Raw genomic sequence first — 12,363 nt, 5'->3', positions numbered from 1 at the left:
AAGCCAGAATTTTGCCCATGCGTGTGAAGAACTGAAGTCTTAAAGCAAATTTTTTAATCAAATCTTTTTTTTAATCTTCATAGCCCTTTATCCAGACCATGGAAAAGGGAAAGGGAGAAAGAATCCAATTACCATCCTCCACATTAGCATAACCCTCATGTGCAGTCCAGTACCCATCCCACACACAAAATGTTGTTGGTTCACATATAGTTCTCTACTTATAAAAGGTTAAATTGTCTTTAAACAATAACCGAGTTTCTCATTTTGTCAGAGCAAATCCTTAAATGCTATCCAAAATGCATTTGTCTTCAGTTTTTCTTGCTTAAGTAAATGTCAATGGATTTTTATCCTGTATTTCCTGTCACTTTGTCCACAATGCATTGACTTGCTCGTGATTTTTTTCTAAAAGGACAATACTTGCTCAGTCATCATATTTCCTTCACTCCAGGTATTGATGCCATGCTGAGTTTTAGTGGTTGCAGGCACTCAGAAGTGTTGGAACAGCAGTGGAAATAGTTTAGTTATTTCAGAAACATGACTTCTATCAAAAAATAGCATGTATTGTGATATACATCCATACCTCCTGCAATACAGATGCCCAATTCTGTTTATCATGGCTCCTACGTTCAGTGTCAATTGCATGATCCATTTTGAAAATTGCATGAAAGGCCTATTTGTTTCACGAACAGCTTATTTCTACAGACAGGACAGCAATCTCCTGTGGAATGCACTCCAACACATCCCAAAATGGATAGAATGGAGAGAGGTAGAAAGGGACAAAATTCTAGAAACCTGCAATAATCTTTTGGGGGCCTCAGGGCATTTCAAATATATGCAGTCAAGCAGAAATAATAATAATGCAAGCACAACTATTTCAAACTTTACTATTCAATTGTGCGTTATTTTCTAGTCCTTGCAATGTCACCTCGTCAAATCAATGCTTCAGATTTTGTGCAGGAGGAACTCCTAAATGCTGCAGTTGAGAGATTTTATGTCTGTATTTTTTGGGAATGCAGCATCATCTGGACAAAATGTAAAAGAATGAATATGGGCAAGGTCAGAAATTAGGTCTGATAATAGGATCAATATGGGAATAGAGTTGGTTCAGTGTGTGAGTTGGGAGACATTTTTCAGCCAGATACTTGCCACAGTTTCTGTCAACTTTAACAGAAAAATAGAATTTTAAGTGTTTTCAGTACATTTCCAATTATAGTCAGGTTAATGGACAGACTGCTAGTAGACAGGGAGAGCAGCCAGACACCACAGAGGAAATTGAGGGACCAAATTCAGGTTTCCGCCTTATAGCAGGTCGATCTACAGCAGACAAGATGGGGGATCGGGTGAATCATGTGGTAGGCAAGTTAGTATGAGGTGGCCCACAGGAGTAGTCGATCTTCTGCTCCCTGTAGGCAACAAGGGATTGATCAGACTGAGGAGCAATGGTCTGAAATTGTATTTCCACTTCCTTAAAGTTGAACCTGCACTCTCCTCCAGAAACACCAAATGCATTGGGAGGCACTAGAATTGCCTAATGTACATATATTTCTGTTCATAAATAGTGAAGTAATTCTATATTTGGTGGCTTGTAGCCATCACAAACATACATTTTGTGTGGTCCACTAAAAATTTATTGATGTGGTGAATTCCACTCCAATTAATTAAGTTAGCAGTATTCAATGAAATTTTACAAAAAAAACATTATAAGGTCCTCACTTTATAATGTGTTCATTTTCAATAACGCTTTTTATCATTGCATTTTATCATAAGCACATTAAGACCAAAGAAAAAAAAAATGTTCATCAAAAGATCCCATCTTTCCACATTCTTACTGCTGCATTAAATGTAATAGAATTGTACATTTTCAAGTCAATTTACAGCATGAGGATGTTACTGTCAAGGCTAATATTTATTGTCTGATCATATTTCTCTTGCAAAGTAGGTGATCAGTGATCTTAATTACAATCTTCCTTGCAAGAGAGCATCCATATTGCAGTTGGATGGACTTTTCTTAAGGAACAAGGATAATTTATCCAAGTCGGGATGGTGTACAACTTGGAAGAGAACTGCTTTTTGGGGTGTCCCCATGCACCTGCAGCTCTTGGCCTCCTAGAGGCTTCAAGTATGAAAAATGATGTTCAAATAGCCTTTGCAAGGACTACACTCCATGTTGTAGGTGGCAAGGAATAAAGTCACGGTGCACCAGTGGAAAAATGAGGTGATATCTAGGGTAATGATCAGAGTACCAATCATGAAAGCTGCTTTAACCTGGATAATGTTGGGATGCTTGGGAGTTAAAGATAGTGAAAAGGCCTTGGGATGCCATGAAATCAATCACTCACCATAGGATACACGCCCTCCAATCTTACCTCATCTACATACACCTGGTCTCGGTGAGTTTCTGGTCAATGGCAACCGTCAATGTGCGCAGCTAGGCAATGACCTGTGTTTGAAAGACAAAGGCAGCCAATTAGTACATTACAATTTGTACATCTCTTTAATTAAGATTCAATCATGTTTACAATGAAGGAAAATTTTATGGACAAGTCTATGGCAGACCGAGGGCCACACAGCTGGACAGGCAGAATCACCACACAGAGCGGCTGGCACAGAATGGTGCAGGCTCCACTTCTTTGCCCAGGAGAAACCCGCGTTTGCAGACCCGCACAGAGTGATGGAGCGCATTGCTTCCCTGCTGGCATGTTGCCAGAAACAAAGACTCTGCAGCGCGTTAACATCACTCCCTTTCATGAAGTAGGGTGACATCACTCCCCTTTGTGATGTGCGCTGACATCACTCCACTTTGTGAGGTGTGCTGACATCACTCCCCTTTGTGAAGCGCACTGACATCATTCCCCTTTGTGAAGTGCGCTGACATCACACCCCTTTGTGAAGCACGCACTCCCCTTTGTGAAGCGCGCTGACATCACTTCCCTTTGTGAAACACGCTGACATCACTCGTCTTTGTGAAGCGCACTGATATCACTTGTCTTTGTGAAGCGCGCTGACATCACTCCCTTTTGTGAAGCGTGCGATTATTTAAAATAAAACCAAATGCTAGTTCACTCTTCTCTGTTATTTCTTGAGCTCTGCAGTTAGTCCCACTAAATTGGTGTCCCCGACGGGTGCTCAACGTCTTTGAGCCCCAACAGTGAAACATAGTGAGAAAGCCTGCAGAATGGATGCCACTACTGCGCTGCATGCGGTAGCCGTGAAACTGCCCACCTTCTGGCCTCACAGACCACATCCATGGTTCCAAGAGACTGAGGCCCAGTTCCACAGTAGAAACAGAACAAATGAAGTCACCAAATTCTGGCATGTAGTCGCCTCACTAGATGAAGATTCTGCCAAGTTAGATGATTTTATCAAGAACCCACCCGAGGAGGATCAAAACAGTACTTTTAAGACACACCTTCTTGTGACTTTCGGCATGTCTGACCTGGAAAGAGGCACACACAGTCCACCTCGACGATTCAGGGGACAGAAGCCCGTCAGAACTGATGAATGAAATGCTTGCATTAGCAGATGGCCATTTCAATTGCTTGATGTTCAAGGCAGCCTTCTTAGAACGGCTCCCTCATAACATCTCCCTGCTGCTCTCTTCTGCTGACATCTCCAAACCAAGGGAAAGGGCGAGGGAGGAAGACACAGGATACCGCAGCCTCCTGTGGCAAAGTTTCAACAGGTCACCTTGAACAGTCAAGTCAATGCAGCTGCCAGTTCTACGGCACTCCACAAGCTATCGAGGAAGAAAAAGCCACTGGAGAATAGTCAGTGGTGGGGCAGGAATGCACGCCACTGTGTGCCACCATGCAGTTACATGGTTGACTCCCAGGAAAATGATAATGGTAACTGCCACTGATGGCCTCGGCGGTTGGTGACTAGACTGTTATATGCCTCTGATCAGTGCACGAAATGCAAACTAGTCGACACTGGAGTTCAGCATCTTCCCACCATCCTCTTATGAGCAGGGATCTCCAGTGCCTCAAGCCGACTTGCATGCCCCCAGTGGCACTACAATTAGCAGTTATGGTACCAAGTTGATACAACTGGTATTAGGTCACACAACTTACCGCTGGATTTTCACACTAGTGGCTGTAGAACAGCTTGTTTTCGGAACGGACTTCCTGAGGGCACATGATTTGTTGGTAGACATGAAAGGACGCCATTTGGTCCATGCCACCATATTCCACACATGGCCACTTTCTTCAGGTCATCGGCTGGCAACACTGCTACATGTGCAAACACTCTCCACCAATGATTTTGCAACCTTATTAGCAGTTTCCTGAACTACTTACATCAAATTTCCATTTTGTCTCTCCACCTCATGGAATTCAGCACTACTTAACCACCACCTGCCCTCCCCTACATTGCAAGGCACGCAGACTTCCCCCTGACCGGCTGCTTCAGACCAAAAAAAAAGTTCAAAACTATGGAGGAACCAGGCATCATCCGAAGGTCCAATAGCCCTTGGGCATCACCACTCCATATGGTGCCCAAAGCGTCCGGTAGCCTAAGACCTTATGGAGATTACTGATGCCTCAATGGCACAACAGTGCCGGATAGGTATCCAATACCACACATTCGAGATTTCACCGCCAACCTCCATGGCAAATGTATCTTCTCAAAGGTAGACTTAGCAAAAGGTTATCACCAAATTCCTGTCCACCCGGAGGACATCCTAAAACAGCCATTATTACTCCATTTGGTCTATTTGAGTTTCTGAGGATGCCTTTCGGCCTTAAGAACACAGATCAGATGTTCCAACGTTTAACAGATGCTGTCACGAGATTTGCCTTTCCTTTTAATCTACCTCGATGACATCTTAGAGGCCAACGAGTCAACACAAGTACAGACAACACCTGCAACAATTGTTCCAAAGGCTTCGGGATTTTGGCCTTTCTATCAACCTTGCAAAGCGTGCATTTGGCAAACACACAATTGACTTTTTGAGACACAGGATTTCAAACACAGGTGCAATCCTGCTTCCACACAAAGTATCAGCCAGTCAGGCCTTCCCAAAGCCCGCTACAGTTAAAGGGCTACAAGAATTCTTGAGAATGGCAAACTTTATAACAGGTTCATCCCAGCAGCTGCCAGGATCATGAAGCCCTTTCTCACTTGCAAACCTGAAAAACTACTCTGGGCTACAAAGGCCACAGAAGCATTTGACAAACAAAAGAAGTGCTTTCAAAGGTATCATGTTGGCCCACCCATATGCACGTCCTGCTTGCACTCATGTCAGACGCATTGGACATGGGGGCTGTCCTGGAACAGAAAATCAGCAGTCACTGGCAACCCCTGGCGTTTTTCAGCCGCCACCTACACCCGCTCGAATTAAAATACAGCGTTTTTGACCAGGAGTTGTTAGCATTTTATCTGGCCATCAAACTTTTCAGACATTTTCTCAAGTGCAGGCATTTTACTGGATTTACTGACCATAACCCTCTAACGTTTGCCCTTGCCAAGATTACAGATCACTAATTGGTGCACCAACAGAGGTATCTTGCCTATATTTCTGAATTTACCTCTTATGTGTGGCATTTGACTGGTAAAGACAATGTTGTCGCTGATGCCTTGTCCAGGACAGAGGTCAATGCAATTACAGGAGGGCTGGATCTCCGGGTTCTCGCAATAGCCAAGCAAGAGGACCAGGAGGTACAAGCTTTCCATACAGCTATTACTGGCCTGCTCTTAGCTTATGTTCCATTGGGCCCTGACCAGGTGAACATACTTTGTGAAACTTCAACCAGCCACCTACGTCAAATCATCCCACTCTCTTGACAGAGGAAACATTTGACCACATTCACTGCCTGTCCCATCCATCTGTCCACACAACTGTCAACCTTATGTTCTCAAACTATATCTGGCATGGCTTAGGGAAGCAGATCACTCACTGGGCACAAACATGCCTCTCCTACCAGGCAGCTAAAGTTCAATGGCACACCCTTGTACCGCTTCAACAATTTCCACCTACGACACAAAGGTTTCAGCATGTACACGTAGACATTGTGGGCCCACTGCCCATGTCCAGAGGTCAATGGTATATACTAACAATGGTTGACCATTTTACCTGCTGGTCGGAAGCTACACCAATGATGGACATCATGGCTGAAACGTGTGCTCAGACTTTTCTCTCGACCTAGGTTGCTAGATTTGGGGGTGGGGGAGTGGGGGTGATGTGGCAGACCGAACGGCCACACAGTTGGACAGGCAGAATTGCTGTACTGACCCGCCGGCACAGAATAGTGCCGGGCTCCCCTTCTTTGCCCAGGAGAAGCCCACGTTTGCAGACCCGTGTGGGATGACGGAGAGCGTTGCTTCCCTGCTGGCATGTTGCCAGAGAGACAATGACTTTGCAGTTCGCTTTATGAAGCACACTAACATCACTCCCTTTTATGAGGTGCATTGATATCGCTCCCCTTTATGAGGTATGCGATTGTTTAAAACAAAACCAGATGCGAGTTGACTCTTCTCTGGTAAGCTGTGTTTCTTGAGCTCTGTAGTTAGTCCCACTTAAAAGTCATTACTTTTTATTTCCATCTTTTCTGCAAGAATATCCCTGAGTGTGCAAAGCTCTTTTGGGGATCCATTAATGAGTGTCCCCTCCCTCCAAAAAAACCCCAATAGGATTGAAAAGCAATAATAGTGAAGACAACTTTTACATTTGATTGTCTATTCCTCAGTCTCATTGTGAATCAAGAATCATTCCTCATCATTTCTGTGCCCACGACTTGAAAGGCATTGTTCCTCTGGGTCAAGGGCTTATTTTATTTATGATGTCATATAAACCATGATCTGAGTACATTTAACTTTGTTTTGCTGGGACTTTTATTGCTAGTACTTTCTTTAGAAAGAATAACTGCAAAGTTTAATCATTAAGAGCTCCCTCAATTACCTCATCAGTAATTCCAATACTTGTCCTTAATTAAAAGTAAGCCTGAAAAATGATAGTTTTTATCATGCAACTAACAAAGTTCTTTTGTGCCAGGTGACATTAATTCGTGAATTACACGCTTTTGAGCCAATTCCATTAATTCTGTCCTTTTTTTAAAAACTTGCTCAACATTGTATTCCAGAAATCTTGAAGTATACATCCTTCCTATCCCAGAGCATGCAGCTAATTTTGTATTCTTTCTTTATGCCACATCAAGGAGCCAGTGACATAATTAAAAGTAAACATTGCAGGATTCAAATCCCTTTATACATCTGACCATGGAGACCTGCCATTTTTTTTTAATATTGAACCTCAGTGGTTATCAGTAAAGTAAAAGGATTTCAATCTAAATGCAATCACTCAGCAAAGTAAACAGAATTTCTTGGTTTGATCAGTAACCGAAGCAAATAAATTAACAAGCCACAATATAACTTTTTGTCATTGTTGCTTTATGACCCTGAGAGTAACCATTAATGTTCAAAGAGCTGGAGTTGAAAGATTTTTCATTAAGAACTCAATATTTGGTAGTGTGAGTAATGAGTTCCACATAGTTACAAATTAGTCTGTAGCCAGTGTACAATATTAACCACAGTCTGTCCAGTCGGTAGCAGAATGTTGAGCACCATAATGCGAAGCACTGATGCACTTCAGGGCTGTGTGCTCAGCCCATTCCTGTTCATGCAACTGACCCACAACCGCATCGCCAGATCCAGCTCCAACAGTGTCATCAAGTTTGCAGATGGCACAACAGTCGCTGGCCTCGTCAGCAACAATGAGTTTCTTGGAGTTCACTTAATTAGTGACCCATCATGGACACAACATCTCTTCACTTGGTGTTGCCTATTCTTTCAACCAAAGGTATTGATGTGTAGTGAAGAGTGGTCATTCCTGGCCCTCCTCTCTTTCATCTTATCCATGTTGAGACTCAGGTTATTACACTCACACCATATCATGAGATTTTCCATCTCTTCTCTATAGTATGACTTATCATTGTTGCTGGTTCTATGATAATAAATTCTGATTTTGCGAACTCATCAAACCTGATTTGATCACATGTAATATATGGTAAGTGTGAATTTATTGTCAATAGAACCATCCAACATTATAGCACTGAAACAGGCCCCTTCAGCCCATCTAGTCTGTGCTGAACCATTTCAACACTAGCTTCCCTCAAGGTCCTGGGGATTTATCCACTCTTATTTTCTTTAAGACACCAAATACCTCCTCCTCTTTAACTTGTAAGAGTTCCATGACCTCGTTGCTTGTTTTCATTACTTTCTTCTACTCTGTCCCAGTTTACCGAATGAATTTTGATGAAAACATTTAAGATTTCCCCATCTCTTTTGGCTCCATACCACTCTGATCTTCAAGGATCTAATTTTGTCCCTTACTATCCTTTTGCCCTTAATATACCTGCAGAAACCCTTAGGATTTTCTTTCACACTGTCTGCCAAACCAACCTCATGTCTTTTTTGTTGCCTTCCTGATTTTTCTTGGCTTTTAAAAAAATTTTATACTCAAGTACCTCATTTACAGTCTTGCCTATACCTGCTGTACACCTCTCTCTTCTTCTCAACTAGATCCCCAATATCCCTTGAAAACTAAGGTTCCCTATGCCTGATAACTTTGCCTTTAATCCTGACAGGAACATACAAACTCTGTACTTCTCAAAATTTTACCTTTGATGGTCCTCCACTTACTTTGCACATCCTTGCCTGAAAACAATATATCCCAATCTATGCATTCTTGATCCTTTGGCATTTCCTCAAAATTGACCTTTCTCCAATTTAGGATCTCAACCCAGGTCCAGACCTCTCCTTCTCCATAATGAACTTGAAATTAATGGCATTATGATCACTGGACCCAAAATGTTTCCTTACACATTCTTCTGTCACCTGCCCTGCCTCATTTCCTAATGGGAGATCCCGTACTGCACTTTCTTAAGTTGGTACCTCTATTTATTGATTTAGAAAACTCATCTGAACACATTTGACAAGTCACAATATTCATTGCTTTATGTCAGCATCACAATGCAAACATTTATATAAACCACTTGACAAAAATAAATAAAAATAATGCATAAAATGTCAAAGTAAGTCAGTGTCTTTGGTTCATTGATCATTCATGAATCTGATGGTCCAAGACCAGGAACAGGCTAAACAAACAAAGGATGATCTTTATTGCACACACTGGGAAATTGTAACAGGGAAGATTCAAAGCAACATTTGGTGCTAAAACAACCTAACCAGTCACATAGGATACAGCAATCTCCAATACGGGGTGGTAAGTGTCCTAACTAATTTTACGAACCCTCTTTAAACAGCGATCCTGGTAAATCACATTGATGTGGGCAAGGGAAACCCTAGTGATCCCCTCCAATCCAAAATAAGATGTACCACAACTTTTTGCTCTGCTCATAGTTTCTTTGACATCAGCCACCTCACATTAGCAGACCATATTTTCCACATGGACATTAAACGTTCAGGATCACTTAATCCCTTTTGATTCTTTTTATTGCTTTCTGCTCCGTGCCGCTCTCTCATGCAGGAAAATAGTAAGTGCAGCTCCCTGTGCAATTGAGTTGTGAGTGTAGGAATGGGGTCAACGCAGTGCTACGAAACTGAGACTGAGACTGGGCAGGTAATTGAAAGTGTTGAACACTAATAACAACAGATTATTGATGGCTGAGTGGAAAAAGATAGTGGTGGGAAATATAATTTGAAAGCCTCACTGATCTTGTCAACCCAACTGCTTTAAATTGGCAAGTAAAGCGCTGAGCAAGTCTTTTGAGTGTTTTGGGATTTGAGCGAGAGACTGAGAGACCTAGCTGCTTTAAGTTGGTGGGTGGTATAAGTAGAGCAGCCATCATGTGAATAGGCCAAAATGAGAATGGGGAGTTGATGCTTTGGCTCGAGATGCTTAGATGAGCAGAGGCGGAGGTAATTATCTGGTTCGTTCTTTCTTTCCAAAGTGAGGGAGTAGTTAGAGGCATTTAAAATGACTCCTGAGACCGTCATGTGAGATATAGCAGTCCTGGAGGAACTCCTCTCTCCCAGAGAGCCACATCTGCCAGAAGTGCATGCAGATAGGAGAACTAGAAGACCATGTTAGGAATCTGGAGCAGCAGCTGGAAGACCTACAGCCCATAAGGGAGAATGAGGCAGTCACAGATCAGAGCTATAAGGAGGTAGTTACATCTAGGTTGCCAGAAGAAGGTAGTTGGGTGACAGTCAAAGGGTGCAAGCGAAGATGATTAGGCAGGTAGTGCAGAGCATCCCTGTGGACAATCACCTGAATAATAAGAATATCGACCTGAAAACATTTGGGGGGAGGGAGGAATTATCTACCAGGAGGGAGCCACAGTGGCAAGGCCTCTGGCACTGAGATTGCCCTGTGGTGCAGAAGGAAGAGGAGAGCTGTAGTCATAGGAGACTCTATAGTTAGGGGAAGACAGGAGATTCTGTGAGTGTGAGATAGACACAGGCAAGGCATGTTGCCTCCTGGGTGTCATGATCCGGTATGACTCTGATCAGATCCACGGAATTCTGGTGTGAGAGGGAAAGCAGCCAGAAGTCATACATGTTGGTACCAATTACACAGGTAGGAAGAGGGATGAGGTCCTGAAGAGTGAGTTTAGGGAGCTAGACAGAAGTGGAAGAACAGGGCCTCAAGGGTAGCATTCTCAGGATTGATGCCAGTGCTACGTGATAGTGATGGTAAGAATTGGAGGAGATGGCAGATGAATGCGTGGGTGAGGAGTTGATGCAAGAGTCAGGGTTTTAGGTTTTTGGATCATTGGGATCTTTTCTGGGGAAGTTTGGAGCTGTACAGATTGGATGGCTTACATTTGAACACAAGGGGGAGCAATATCCTTGCGGGCAGGTTTGCTAGTGTTGTTCAGGGGGCTTTAAACTAGTTTTCAAGGGGATGAGACCCAGAGCAATAGGTCAGTGGAAGAAGTGCATGGAGTAAAGCCAGATCTATCATATAGAGACTTTGAGGAAGGAGAAGCAAAATATAGGGTATAAAAGTAGTAAGGAAGAAGCAATTAAGTGCATGTACATGAATGCAAGAAGCATCCGGAATAAGGGTGATGAACTGAGAGCTTGGATACATACATGGAACGATGATAAAGTGGCCATTACAGAGCGAGCACCAGGGCAGGAATGAATTCTGAATATTCCTGGATTTCAGTGTTTTAAAAGGGATATAGAGGGGGCGAGAAGGAGAGGAGGGGTGTCATTACTGGTCAGGGATACTTTTATAGCAGCAGAAAGGGTGGGTAATGTAGCAGGATTCTCTTTTGAGTCAGTATGGGTCGAAGTTAGGTACAGGAAAGGAGCAGTCATTCTATTTGGAGTATTCTATAGGCCCCCTGGTAGCAGTAGGGATATCAAAGAGCAGATTAGGAGGCAAATTTTGGAAAGGTGCAAAAATAATAGGGTTGTTAACATGGGTGACTTCAACTTCCCTAATATTGACTGGCACCTGCTTAGTGCCAAAGGTTTAGACAGGGCAGAGTTTGTTAAGTGTGTCCAGGACAGATTCCTGTCACAGTATTTTGACAAGTCTGAACAGGGGGAATGCTATATTACATCTAGCATTAGGTCATGATCCAGGTCAAGTCACAGATCTCTCAGTGGGTGAACATTTGGGGGACAATGACCACCACTCCATGGCCTTTAGCATTGTCAGAGAAGACAGGAAAAATATGTAAATTGGGATAACATTTTTGCAGGGAAATTTACTATGGAGATGTGGCTAATGTTTAGGGATCTCTTGCAGGATGTTAGGGATAAATTTGTCCCAGAGAAGCAGAGAAATAATGGTATGGTGAAGAAATCATGGGTAACAAGAGAGTTGGAAAATCTAGTCAGCTGGAAGAAGGCAGCAAGGATCAGATAGGTCTCCTGAGGAATATCAAAAGCAAGAAAGGAGCTTAAGACTGGGCTGAGGAAAGCAAGAAGGGGACATGAGAAGGCCTTGGCAGTTAGGGTTAAGGAAAACTGCAAGGCATTTTTCACATGTGAAAAACAGAAGGATGACAGGAGTGAAGGTCGGACTGGTTAAAGATAAAAGTGGGAAGATGTGTCTGGAAGCTGTGGAAGTAGGTGAGGTCCTCAATAAATACTTCTCTTCAGTATTCATCAAAGAGAGGGACCTTGATGACAGTGAGGACAATATGGGTGGGGTTAATGTTCTCGAGCACGTTAATATTAAGAGAGAGGATGTGTTGGAGCAATTGAAATGCATTAGGACAGATAAGTCCCCGGGGCTTGACAGAATATTCCCCAGGCTGCTCCACGAGGCAAGGGAGGAGATTGCTGAGCCTCTGACTTGGATCTTTGTGTCCTCGTTATCCGGAGAAGTGTGAGGTGGTACTCCTTGGAAAGACAGGATTCTTGGTAGTGTGGAAGAGCAGAGGGATC

At 43.1% G+C, this 12,363-nt stretch overlaps 2 long non-coding RNA genes across 10 annotated transcripts in view; one reads left to right on the top strand and one right to left on the bottom strand.

Annotated features, from left to right (window-relative positions):
- The window catches only part of LOC138736542 (uncharacterized), a 492,063-nt gene extending 485,703 nt beyond the window's left edge, over positions 1-6,360 (bottom strand). For 7 of the 8 annotated variants that reach the window (XR_011340380.1, XR_011340379.1, XR_011340381.1 and 4 more), the window contains exons 1-2: positions 2,557-2,736; positions 2,367-2,440 (exon numbers count right to left, since the gene is read on the bottom strand). This is a non-coding gene — a long non-coding RNA (uncharacterized lncRNA). Of the gene's footprint in view, positions 1-2,366; positions 2,441-2,556; positions 2,737-6,070 lie in introns of those variants that run through there. The other variant, XR_011340383.1, reaches the window with a different exon arrangement.
- Positions 3,089-12,363, top strand: part of LOC138736541 (uncharacterized) — a 33,661-nt gene continuing 24,386 nt past the window's right edge. Inside the window, exon 1 of one of the 2 annotated variants that reach the window (XR_011340375.1) lies at positions 3,089-6,476. This is a non-coding gene — a long non-coding RNA (uncharacterized lncRNA). Of the gene's footprint in view, positions 6,477-8,980; positions 9,218-12,363 lie in introns of those variants that run through there. The other variant, XR_011340376.1, reaches the window with a different exon arrangement.

This window comes from Narcine bancroftii, chromosome 6 (assembly GCF_036971445.1).
Source record: "Narcine bancroftii isolate sNarBan1 chromosome 6, sNarBan1.hap1, whole genome shotgun sequence".
Classification (NCBI taxonomy): domain Eukaryota; kingdom Metazoa; phylum Chordata; class Chondrichthyes; order Torpediniformes; family Narcinidae; genus Narcine; species Narcine bancroftii.
Note: the sequence above shows the minus strand (reverse complement) of the source record. Positions and strands in the feature narration are given on the sequence as shown.